The sequence below is a fragment of the Gymnodraco acuticeps genome, unplaced genomic scaffold, assembly GCF_902827175.1.
Source record: "Gymnodraco acuticeps unplaced genomic scaffold, fGymAcu1.1, whole genome shotgun sequence".
Taxonomy (NCBI): Eukaryota; Metazoa; Chordata; class Actinopteri; order Perciformes; family Bathydraconidae; genus Gymnodraco; species Gymnodraco acuticeps.
In genome coordinates, this window is record NW_022992216.1 from 2021545 (window position 1) to 2035387 (window position 13843).

At 38.4% G+C, this 13843-nt stretch overlaps 1 pseudogene; it reads right to left on the reverse strand.

Moving 5' to 3' along the window:
* Nucleotides 1–4281: 4281 nt before the first annotated feature.
* LOC117539645 lies at nucleotides 4282–7822 on the reverse strand (annotated as a pseudogene).
* Nucleotides 7823–13843: the final 6021 nt, after the last annotated feature.

Genomic DNA, 13843 nt, shown 5'->3' on the forward strand with positions numbered 1-13843 from the left:
ATGTCATTGTTCATCGTGAAACGATGATACTGATCATCTTTACAAAGTTTGATTACTTTTACTATGGAGCAGTTTAGCGTCTAAAAGTAAATGGTCTAATTGCATTATTAAGTGCTTCAGTACATGTATTTGTATACATTTATGATAAATAACAATTATACGGATTAAATTATTCACATATTCATTTAACTATTTATAATTGTATACATTTATCTTTACTTAAAATACAGCATAATTGTTTATGTACTCATTTATTAAAGCAATGAATTATATAATTATATAAGTACATATTAAATAAACTGCCACTTAAAACCCTTTACCCTTTTTTATAATTTCCGGCCCATCTTAAATACTGGGCTAACTAGGGTCAAATAGGTTTACTGAAATAGTTGTAGTCTAAATAGTCAATGAAAGCAAAGAAAAATGTTGGTGTGAAAATCACAAAACTATAACACATAGAATTAGAAGAATAGAATTGGGAAGGATGAAACCCTCTTTAATGGACACACATGCAGAGCACACAGTGACATTTGTTCTCTGCATTTAACCCATCCTAGTACCAGGAGTCTAGTACTAGGAGCAGTGGGAAGCTATTGTACAGCGCCCGGGGAGCAATGGGAGTGAGGGGGGAAGGGGGGTGTCCGGTGCCTTGCTCAAGGGCACCACGGCAGGGCAGGAGGTGAACTGGGACCTCTCCAAGTAGCAGTCCACACTCCATATTTTAGGTCTGGTCGGGAACTTGAACCGGCGACCCTACAGCTCCCAGTCCAAGCCCCTACATTTGTGAGACAGCGACCCTTTAGCGGTTGGATTTTCAGGGAAAGAATCGACCATGAGAGGAGGTAGAATTGCAAACCATGGTGACTTTATTTCAAAAACACCACAAGAGAACAGTAGCCAGCATGTAGGTGTTCACCCCTCTCTGTACATGTTCACTGCCGGACACATACTAATCTAAACTTATCCATAGATACAGCAGTAAACTATGCTGCCGGAATGCTTTGGAACTCTGAGAACTCTGAACTTTTGGTATATTTAGACGTGTTTTTTCTGTTACTCAGGGTCGCCTTCGGAATTTATTGCAGCTGCCTTGAATCCAAGTTGGCTACAGCTGTCGGCAAATGAGATTTAAATGTGTCAATGGTCACAATTAAGCCTACAGGTGCTGAGTACAGCAGCAACACTAGGCTTCGACTGTCTTCGGGACACCCCGAAATATTGAGATTATGCTGATTTCCGCACAAGTATTTATACTATTGATGTTGAATCAGTATTCGTGGGTGATTGTTTGGCTCTAAACTGTGTAAGGAATACGAGTCACTTTGCCATTTGATTGGGGCTTTTAACCAGCTCTTATTATTAATATTTTACAAAAGCAGTGTGCATGCTTCCTGTTTTAGCCAACTATTAATTTGAGAAATGCCGTTTTTCTTTTGGTTTCTTTTGTTTTTTGTTTGTTCCAATTTCTGATATACATTTAAATTAGTTTCTTAGATAAAACAATATGGTGACAATGAGATAGTCATCTACTGTAAGACCTTTTATTAATTTAAAACGGCCTTTAAGCCAATATGATCTTTTCACTTGACTTATTTCCCTGTAAACTAGGTTCATGAATTTGGAAATAGCATTTCTCAACCTTTACCTGTTACTTTATTTTCCATCTTGCATATTTGCCATTATTTTAATGTTTTTGCAACTGATACTGGAAATGTGGGAGAGAGGGGGTACTGACATGCAATAAAGCAGTGTTTCTCAAACTTTTTCATACCAAGGACCACTTAACCAATAAAAAAACACTCGCGGACCACCTAACTCCACAAATATCCCAAAACACATCGTTTTTTACAAATCGCCTGAAAATGGTACAAACAAGTGGCAACATGTGTGATGAAGGTGTTTATCTGGGCAATAGCATGCAATTGAAAGTGAAACTTAAGCTCGTTCCATTGCGGAGATATTCCCGCGAGAGTGCGAAAATAAATGTATTTATTTCAAATGTGAAATGTTACCAATATACTCACGGACCACTAGGGGGCGCTCACGAACCACCAGTGGTCCGCGGACCACACTTTGAGAAGCACTGCAATAAAGGTTCCAGGACTCAAATCGTAACCGGGAAATTGCAGTGATGCAGCATGCATAAACCCAATTGTATGTCCTATTACTGTTTTCAGTCATAATAAGGTGAGATTTATTTTTTTGTTTGAGTTCAATGTAAACAAAGCCCTTTGGTTTATGAATGTGCTTCTTGCCACACTTCTTGCAGCTCTGCAGTCTTCAGCAAAAACTTCCAGGTTGTTCTCATTCACTTGCCTCATAACATGCTGGATGGGGACATTTTTTTCGATTTGCAAATTACTCATGGAATGTTTGGGTGCACTCACCAGGAACATCAGCTGCTCATATACCTCACAACCTCCTGTCTATTTCAGAGGAACCCTTAGATCCTCAATTGCTGCCACCTGTTCATTAAGTCTACTCAAAGTGGGGGGTTAGTCTGGTAAATCCACTATCATCCTTAGTTAATGTAATTGAGTTGTAATAAACAGGAAACAGATAACAAAGCAATGTATTTACGGTATGGTACCTGATTTTGAAGCAGATTGTTGAGCTAGAGTCATTGCGCTAGTAATGACTTAAAGAAACCAAATATACTTTATAAAAACTAAATTTGATTAAATATGTGAAACTATTTGATCATGTATACAATTAGTTCAAAGTGTGCATAACTACGTTTCTAATTTATGATTAATATCAAAATGCCAAATTAATGAAAACCTATTGTTTTACACAGCATACCATATAACAGTTGTGTGGTCTGGAGCATCATATTAGATCATTTTACCTCAGGCATTAGCTTCAGAGCTCTTCTATCATACACACAGACTGAAATCCTTGTGTTTCGCTTACATGGCAGAAGTTAAATATGGGACACGTACCAAATATGGTAAGGATAACAGCTGTTGTCTCTGTGAGTGACACTTGTTGTTAGCACACACATCTTACGTTTCAGGTGTCCTTCAGCAAAGGCACAACCTGAACTTCTAATCATCAGTACTTAAAATAGGTTTCTTTAGTTCAAGGAAATAGAAGACACACATTATAATCCATCTGACAGATTGTTTAATTAAAACTACTACATGGAGCAGAATGCTATTCTTATTTTGAAAATAATTGTGAAGAAAAAAGGGAAATATAAAGCTAATACTTGTGTTGAGGTGTAGGAGATATGGCTGTGGTATTCACACTCATTATGTCACGCTATTAACCCTTCGACTGACTCTGCAGACATATTTTCAAGTCCAGTTTTGGCTCTATGCAGTGCACTTTGAATGTCAGCCTTGTGACAAAAGTTATTTTCAAATGTCCCTTGCAAAAGGGTGAAGAACACTTACCCAATAAAATGACAAGATTTTGTCATTTGCAATCTCCTGTTGGTAATATTTACATTCAAAGATGTTACATTTATTTTAAGATTTAAGTGTTCCAAATAATCGCTCACATCACACTTACACTGGGTTTTTGAGTGGACAAAATGTCATACTTAATTAGTTTTTCTTTTATGTCAATCCAAAATATAAACTCAGGTTTATCCAATGTGTGGCTTTGGTGTGACTGATTTGCATTAATATTATTATTATTATATAATAATCTCTCAGCAGGTTCAGCTGCTGCTTTAGATGGCGATAACTACCAACGATACAAGTTTTGGTTTGAGGATACCAGAGTGTATTCTACTATCTCAGTCTTGCATGCGGCCTCCCAAGATAGCTCCCAAGGGAAAGCTTGTCTTGGATTAGGTAATTACTTTGTCTATTTGTGTGCCCGTTTTACCGGTTAGCATTAAAGGGACTTGAGTGGCACACATTTGCTTTGTTCTCGCTGTTTCCTTGATAGCTGCCGATGCAACCTTCTCTTCATTTGTCAAATATGTCTTTTTTAAAAAAAATCATTTTTTGCTTAATGGCTGGCTGAAAACATTGTAATATGTTCAGTAATCCCATTTTAGGGAGTTTACACAATCATTATTTTCTAGTCTGTATTATATAACAAGTTAACTGTCTATTGTTTACGGTCAATTGTTTTTAAACCAATTTCTTTTACATGATTTTCATGTAAAAAAAAGTTATTCAAATCTCACATCAACTAGCTTTCATAGTAAGCAGAGAAAAACCAGAGTGACAGACATAATTCAAGTTTAACAGCTTAAGCTTTTATTTCAGCATGAATTATATCATATTATATGATTCAACACAGGGAAACACTCATTGTGCTTTACTCTTGTGAGTTTGAATAAACTATAGGTGACAAAGAGGATTATAAACAGTTAATTTCATAGAAATTAAAGCTTTGTGAAGTGAATGTAAAGATTCTGCTTAGTTTGCCCTAAACCGACATATGGTTACCTTGCCAGAGTCACGGCTCTTTGCTCTCAGTTTGTTGACCTGGGACCTGGGACAATGTCAGCACGCTCCTCAGCCTCCTCCAGCTCATGCTGGACCTTCCTGCACTTGGACATATGATTATTGGCCTGCTCCTCCTTAAATACAAGACATATAAACATGTTTCATTGTTTAAAATCATCTTTTGTGAATTAAATGAGACATGGAATCAAGTTCCCAATGTTTGGAATATATATGTTTTGTCCTTACCGCCTCCTCAGCCTGCCTCTTCAGTTGCAATTTGTCAACCAGATCCTGCAGCCTGGCAACATTTTTGTTGTCCTCCTCAGTCTGAGATAGAACGTTTAGATTAGCATGTTTTAATATTTTAAAATGTTAGTTTGTAGGATAATATTTGTACTGTACATGTTAACTATGAAAGTGACTTTACCTGCTGGGTGAGCTCCTTAACTCTCCTCTCATATTTGCGAACACCTTTAACAGGATCTACTACACGTCTCTGTTCAGCCTCAACCTCTGCTTCCAGCTCACGCACCTTTTGAATAACATTAAAACATTAAGTATCCAGCCTTTTTCAATGTCTTTCTTCAGATATGTAAATCTTAGTGTTATTTTTTTACCCTAGACTCCAGTTTCTGGAGCTGCTTCTTGCCACCCTTCATGGCCAGGTTCTCAGCCTCATCCAAACGGTGCTGCAGGTCCTTAACAACAACCTCCAGGTTCTTCTTCATCCTCTCAAGATGAGCACTAGTATCTTGCTCCTTCTTCAGCTCCTCAGCCATCATAGCAGCCTACAGGAGACATCATAACATGTTAACTAGAAATACCAAGGAAAAACCATTGCAGTTAAAGTAAGAACACATGACATTGAAACCTACATCAGTGATGGCCTTCTTAGCCTTCTCCTCTGCATTCCTTGCTTCCTGAACAATGTCATCCACTTCACCCTGGATCTGGACCAGGTCTGTCTCCAGCTTCTTCTTGGTGTTCACAAGGCTTGTGTTCTAAAAGGTAAACATATTTAGCCTCCTAAGTCAACACCTGTCTAATATTCACAATATTTAAGATCTCATTAGATTCTTGAATAATTGAAACAAATGATTGGGTATGTTCACCTGAGAGTGCAGAAGTCCAACACGCTCACTGGCATCCACCAGCTCTTGCTCTGCAATTTTGTGACTTCTCTCTGTCTGTTCCAGAGCAGCTCTAAGTTCCTCAATTTCAGCCACCATAAGACCATTTCTACGATCCACCATAGCAGCCTTTCTCCTTGAAGTCATCCTGGGCTCTAACAGCATCATCAAGATGCAGTTGTGCATCCTAGTGAGAAAAAGATCAGACATATCCATGAATGCCGAAATGTAGCCCAATCTACCATAGTTGGAAAAACAACTGTTCCTTTCAATACCTTCAGCTGTGCCTGCACATTCCTGAGCTGCTTCTGGGACTCAGCAGCCTGGCGGTTGGCATGGCTGAGCTGAATCTCCATCTCATTCAGATCTCCCTCCATCTTCTTCTTGATTCTCAGGGCATCGTTCCTGCTCCTGACCTCAGAATCCAGAGTGCTCTGCATGGAGTCAATCACTCTCTGGCTGTTCCTCTTGATCTGTTCCATCTCTTCATCTTTCTCTGCCAGCTTCCTGTCCACCTCACCCTTAATCTGGTTGAGCTCCAGCTGGACACGAAGGATCTTAGACTCTTCATGTTCCAGAGTTCCCTAATGAAATCAAACAATTAAACACTCATCTTTGCCTTCAAACACTGATATATGTGTCAATGATTTGTAATGTTATGAACTGCCAGGAAAGAAATACCTCAGCCTCTTCAAGAGCTGTCTGGATCTCAGTCTTCTCTGTCTCCAGCTGCTTCTTGGACTTCTCCAGCTCATGGATGTTTTTGCCAGTCTCACCAATCTGTTCAGTCAGATCTGAGATCTCCTCTGCAGAAAGATACATGGGTTTAACATATTGTTGAACCTTAAATTGTAAAATATCAAAAAACAATTATGTTACATTATGTAGAACTCACGTTGCAGATTCTTGTTTTCACGCTTCATGGTCTCCAGCTGATCAAGAGCCTCCTCATAAGAGTTCTTCATCTTGAACAGCTCAGTGCTGAGAGAACGAGCCTCCTTCTGTGCTCCCTCAAGCTCTGACTGACCCTCCTCGTACTTCTGCTTCCACTCTGCCAACACCTGAATAATACAATTCATACAGTTTATTTGGTTATGTTCACGTAAGAGGGCGAAATAAATATTCATGTCATTGTTTGTGTGTTTTGACCAAACACAGTAAATTGTGTTACCTTGTCAAAGTTCCTCTGCTTTTTGTCCAGGTTGACAGCAAGGCCATTGGCCCTCTCACTCTCTACTTGCAGACTCAGATCATTCTTCTCCTGCAGAAGGGAAACCATCTTCTCCTCCAGTTCCTTCTTCTTGGCCAGGGCAGTAGCCAGGTCACTTTTAATTTTTTCATAGTTCTCCTTTATATTTGCCAGCTCCGTCTCAGTTTCAGCACTCTTCAGCAGAGGCTTAATCTTGTAGTAGACCTTCATCCATGGCCAGTGTAAACTAAATATATACTTTAATATTAATGTCATGACTTTTCACTCACACTTGCTGTTTTCAACATGCCTCCTTGCTGTCATCTACACAAATTCCGTTCTCATGAGGAAGCCATGGCATATAGCCTGAGTCATGGTGACCAGATGCCAGTTTTGCATCTCTCATCTCCTCAAGGGTACCAAGCAGACCAGCCTTGAAGAACATCTGAATACAGAGAGAACATAAATGTATTCTATTTTCAACCAAGTCAGACTTGCATTATGATAACCAAGTAATGGTCAATTAAATAGTCATTCAAAAAACGTTTACATCTGAATAAAATACCTATCAATGGTCACTTGGGGGCGACATTTCTCTACTTTCATGTCTTAATCGTTCCTTCATTCATGGCCTTAATTTCCGTCACAATAATACAACAATGTGAGACGTTTTGGCGATGTCATTCCATCAAGCAGGAATTAACTGACAGCCCTTGATAAGAACACTGAAGTATATATATGCAATCAAGCTGCTTACCTTTGTGTGTCCGAATCTGTACTCATCATGAGGAACATCAATTGACCCAAGCAGCTCTCAGAAGCCTTCTTGTTGTCAATTAACTGACCCTCAGGGATGACACTGGCATTCAGTACTTTGTATCTATATGAAAAAGATTATGGTTAGTGAAAGCATTTTATTTGTATTCATTTTCATTAAAAACACATTTTAAAATAACTATTGATACCTCTGCTTGAAGTCAGCATAGGGGATTCTGCTGGGGAAACCTTTTTCTGCAGATTCTAATACCCTCCAGGACACCATTGCACCTGAGCTGGTGGATAACCAGGTGGTTCTCCATCAAACCTGAAAAAACACATTTCATAATGAATTCTAATGAAATGTCTAAGTTGAAGCCATACAAAATGATTGGTGAAGTTGATGCACAGCTGTTCCATGCTGTTGTACTGCATTGGGACAAATAATCAGAATGATCTCTTGCAACAGGCAATAATCAGAATGTATTACATCAAAGCCAGCAATATCCAGGACTCCAATATAGTACTGCCTGGGTTGTTTGGTGTCCAACATCTGGTTGATACGGATGACCATCCACAAGAACATCCTCTCATAGATAGACTTGGCCAGGGCAGGCACTGCGTTACTCACCTGAATAAAAACAAGCATATCATTTCATCATGATTGCTAAACAGTTTTTATAAAATGCTGGATAACTGGTATTTTGAGTCATTTGATACATAAATAAACTTCTTAAAAGTAGAGCTAACTTTCATACTGCAGATCTACAAGTTTTGATCTTATGTCAGAGCCAGGCTAAATCTTACTTACAGTAGTTTGTATACTATAAGGATTGTTACTTACAAGTCTCAATATCAGCACTAGCCAGTTTGCCAGCTGCGTGGAAATGGATTCTGATGAATTTACCCTGTTTGGAATGACATAATCATTAATGTCCCTCCACATGTGCAATATGTAAAAAGTATCCTCTCGTGTGTTGAAACTGTTCCATACTTACAAAACGAGAAGAGTTGTCATTCCTCACAGTTTTGGCGTTACCATAAACCTCCAGCAGGGGATTGGCTGCAATAATCTGATCCTCAAGTGAACCCTATAAACCAAGTTTGGAACTGCTATCAGGAAATTACTTTATTTCTTAATCCCTGGAAAAACGATATATGTGAACAATCTTGATTGTTAATCATCATAGTTATATACCTTTGATGTGTCTCTCTGCATGCCTCCACCAACTGAGATGGTTGCAAAGTACTGGATGACACGCTTGGTGTTCACAGTCTTTCCAGCACCAGATTCTCCACATCCGCATCATTTCATTAGGCAAATAGTCTTACGTAGATCATCCATGCTGCATAATGCTCTTTGAGGTTATACAGCACAGAGGCTTCATTGAGATGGGCCATCATTGCCATGTCCTCAATCTTGTAATACTTGGGAGGGTTCATTGGGCTGACGTCCTCTTCTTTCACTACCCTCTCCTAGAACAGGAAATGTGTTACAATGAGAACTGATCAAATTGAATTCCTTGTACACACTGATTTAATGATACGAACCTCCTCAGTTCCCAGTATTTTGACAATGGCTTTGTCACCATCTTTCCTGAGGATTGTTGCCTTCAAGTACAGCTCCTTGACATTAGACACATAGCAGGCACTCTTGGCATCAAAAGGTACGTTTTGAGCCTCAATTCTTTCCTTCTCTGGTTTACGGAGGTAAATGGAAGCCTTGCCGTACATGGCCATCTCCGCGTCTGTACTCATGATTGCGGTCTATGTCTGGGTAGCAAGTCAAACAACATCGATTTTAGAATCATGTCAGCTCATGCCATTGAACATTGAATAATTGGTATGGTGTTATACTAAACAGTTAACCCTCCTGTTATATTAGTTTTTTTTAACAGAAATATTATTCGTTGGTCAATTTGACCCAGTGCCTGTTTAATTATCCAAAAATGGACAGAAGTCCCAAAATCCAGATTTTTTTTGGTACATAGTTTGTACCTTTTATTACTCAATGAAATCAATATTTAGTGCAATTGTGTTATTCACCTCTCACAGATCATGATTACATTAGAATAAGTCACTCGTTTTTCACAAAACATACATTCAAACACATGTTTCTTTTTTACATTGGAAAAACCTTGATATAAAATACATTAGTTTTGCATAACATAACACATTTTAAATTACTTTTAAAATGTCCCAACTTTTTTTCCAATTGGTTGATGTTGATAAATAGAGACGAGACACGTTTTCTGTTCAGGGTCAAATTGACCCGTTCACTTAGAATCAAGCCAAATTAGTCATAAGGATTTGTATTGAAAGTATTTTATTGTAACAGCAATTAAGAACGTGTGTGTGTGTGTGTGTGTGTGTGTGTGTGTGTGTGTGTGTGTGGTGTGTGTGTGTGTGTGTGTGTGTGTGTGTGTGTGTGTGTGGTGTGTGTGTGTGTGTGTGTGTGTGTGTGTGTGTGTGTGTGTGTGTGTGTGTGTGTGTGTGTGTGTGTGTGTGTGTGTGTGTGTTGTGTGTTGTGTGTTGTGTGTGTGTGTGTGTGTGTGTGTGTGTGTGTGTGTGTGTGTGTGTATTCGAGTGGGGTAGTGTGTCCCCTTCTAGCCTCCACTTTCACTGCCAGGTGCGGGGTGTCTGTCTGTCTGTCTGTCTGTCTGTCTGTCTCTCTGTCTGTCTCTCTCTGTCTGTCTGTGAAAATTACAATATATATATACCGTATATCCCATTTGAGCCCTTCTAGCCTCCACTTTCACCTGCTTTTAACACAATTCAACCTCATATTCTAATTGGCAGACTTTTAGAACAATTTGAAATAAGCAATAATCTTATGGGCTGGATTCTTGATTTTTTTAACCAATAGGACACAAAGAGTGAGGGTGAATGGGACCTTATCTGATCAAGTCAGCTCCTCCACTGGCTCCCCACAAGGATGTGTCCTTTCACCACTATTATTTATACTTTACACTAATATGTGTCAAAGTAGGTGGGAAAATAGGACTATTTTAAAGTATGCAGATGACTCTGTAATTGTTAGTAGGCTCCAGGACAATGAGACCAGCCACGGCCCTGTCATTGACGACTTTGCCAGGTGCTGTGAGGAGTCCTATCTACAACTGAACATAAGCAAAACCAAGGACATGATCATTGATTTTAGAAGACATCCTCACATACATGAAGTCTTAACAATCCAGAATCAGAAAGTAGAATTTGTGCAATCATACAAATATCTCGGGACAATTATTGACTCAAAATTTAGCTCTGATCCAAACTGTGAAGCTGTGTGCAAAAGGGGGCACCAGCGTTGGTACTGTCTTAGGAAACTGTCCTATTTTAACATTGACAAAACCATGATGATTATGTTTTATCGTGCTTTTATCGAGTCAATTCTGTCTCTTTCACTAATGTCATGGTTTGGTAACCTGACTGAGTCAGATCGTAAAGTGGTCCAGCTGGCTGATTGGTGAGCCACAGCTAAACCTGGAGACCCTGTACCTCAGGCAGTTACAGCGGTTATCCAGCTCCATATTAGACAATGACTCCCACCCTCTGCACTCAGAATTCAAGCTTCTTCCTTCGGGCCGGAGGTTACTTGTCCCAAGGAGTAGAACGAAGCTGTATAAAAACTGTTTTATCCCAGCAGCTATTGCACAAATTAACACATCATAGGAGCGTCACACAGATGATATTTTTATTTATTTATTTAATTGTGAATTTTTAATGTCCATGTTTGTACTCGTGTTTTCCTTCTTAAAATGTTTTTTAAATATTTTTAGATTTGGTTGAGCAGGGTATACTTGTACTTTTACTAGTCCTTTTATTAGAGATGTGTCTGTTGTTTGTGTTTGTTTTTAGTGTCAGGATAGAACCCTTGTCTTTTTCTCTGCAAACAGAATCTACCTACGGGTAAAAATAAATAACCTGAACCTGAACCTGAACCTTTTAGCCCCCACTTTCACTGCCGGGTCAGATTGACCCGAATACCATCTCTGTGATATAGACATGGGGGGGGATCCAAATGCATGACATGAACCATTTTAATTGTACTTGTTTATTGCACTAATTAAGTAGACGAAGTTTCATACACAAAAAATACTTGAAAGTATTTTTCTTAGATTTTCAAACTTTCAAACGGGTCAATTTGACCCTGAATGTAACAGCAGGTTATATCCACATCATAATCATTTTCATTGCATTGCATCATTACAAGGGACCTTTACTGTAATTGTAGTAAGTCGCTCAACTCTGCACACCAAATGTCTATTGCATGTGTGTCTGTCACGTGAGGTCCCTCCTCAGTTTCTATTCCTGAGGTATATTCCCTTTTTCCCCATTAAAAGGGTCCAAATGGCGTACAGATTGTAAAGACTATTCAAGCTAATTTTTTATATTTGGCTGTATAAATAAAATGAAGTTGACTGATTGAAGTAAACAACAAAATTTACACTAGCTTTTACATATTAAAACCTGAGATCACTGATGTAAAACAACAAACACTTGAAAAAAGAAAATGAATGGTAAAAGTTGTACATACCTTACTCTTCCCACTTATGAAAAGAATGTCGTATTCCACAAACCTAATGAAAAAGAAAACAATTAATTAGTGCAGGAAAAAAAATTCAAATATTACTCATGCATTAATTAATGCATTACATATTGTGTCAGAGGAAAGCAAAGATTGCTTTGAATATCAATAAATACATTATCATGACGTTTTATTACAGATTTCTTAAATTGCAATGCATAAGAGACCCCCTCACCACAAGCAGGCACTCCACTGGTCATCCACCGCACTACCTCAAGCAGTCCCCCTTATATTCAGTCTGGCTTGCTTACATTGCAGAAGTTCAACAGACTGATGTGCCAAATATGGTAAGGATGACAGCTGAGTCATGAGGTATTTAAAATATTTTGCTGACACTACATTTGGGAGAATCCCTTCCTTATGTAATGTGATAAGTTACTAAGGTAGATGACAGTGGACATTCGTTCATCTACATTCTCCTGAATAATCATAACATTGGAATATAATGGGGATATTTATTTTGAACTCTAAAATATACCCAGGGAGTAATTAATATATAATTTTTTTAATTATAAAAATAGCAAAACAATTCTTGATTTAGAATTGCACATTATTATTGTCTTATAAACCAAATGTATACATGATTTACAGAAATACCACTGCCTCTTACTACACACTCTGCAATTTCTTCTTTGTGCAGATTCTAATTTATAAAGGGTAGGCCTATATTATATCTATATCATGGAGTGAGTTTGATTTAGTGGTCAGAGTGAGCCAGTTGTCAGCTAACTTAGAGATGCAATGAGGAACACATGCAATGTATCTGAGCCACATGTGTTAGGGACCCACTGTCATGTCATTTGAGTAGTTTCCAAAAAAGGTGAAAGAAGTGGGCATGTCATCAATGAGTGGGAGGTTACAAGGCTCGCCGTGGATTGGTTGACTGTCTATTGATAAATTAAAAAGAATGTTCCAACCAAAAGGAATGCTTTAAGCAATAGGAAACATACTGTAAGCTGTATAATATACATACTGTATGTTTTTCTTTCTTTTTTTCGCCATGACAATGCTTTGAGATGTGCCTTGGATGTCAACAATTGTATTTAATCAGTGTTTCTAACATCTACTGAATCTATCAAGCAAGGGAAAAGCACTATCAAAGTAAAATAGTAAGGTCACATCAAGGAAAATGCATCACATAAACATTTTGTCTGATAAAATCACATTTCTGCAGACTATTCTGAGCATTTTAAAACATTGTCCAATAGTAAATGTGTGAATATAAATCATCATGTAATGTTCAGATTTTCTCTACCTTTTTGCTCTACCTAGCAGGGGCAGTGAGTAAAGCCCTCCCACTCCAGGGTTTACCTCACTTGGTCCGATGCTAAAGATAAACTATTAGGCTTCTTTGAAAAGGGGAAAATGTTTTCCTATTCATTTATGCTCATTACTGACTACTTCACTGACATATGGATTACGTGACTGAGCTATTCATTGCATTTAAACAAGGAATTAACTTTTATGAACCCAGTCTTAAATGAGAACATTTATTAATTAATTATTTAAAATCTGTGCTGGCTCCTTGTAATGTCCCGCTAATGGGGAAAACATAAGAGAATGGCATTAGCTGCTCAGTTTGTACAACAGTCTTCCTGCCTTGAGAGCAAGCCCATGAATCATTCATTTTTGTAATAAATGTTTGAGTTAATGTGTTTTTTTAAACATGTTTTCTCGAAAGTCCACCCTTGTCGTGCTGTGTCCAGGGGTGTCGTAAGTGGGTGAAAAGTTAGGATGATTCTAAGAGCCCGTGACTGACAGGGGCCCAAAC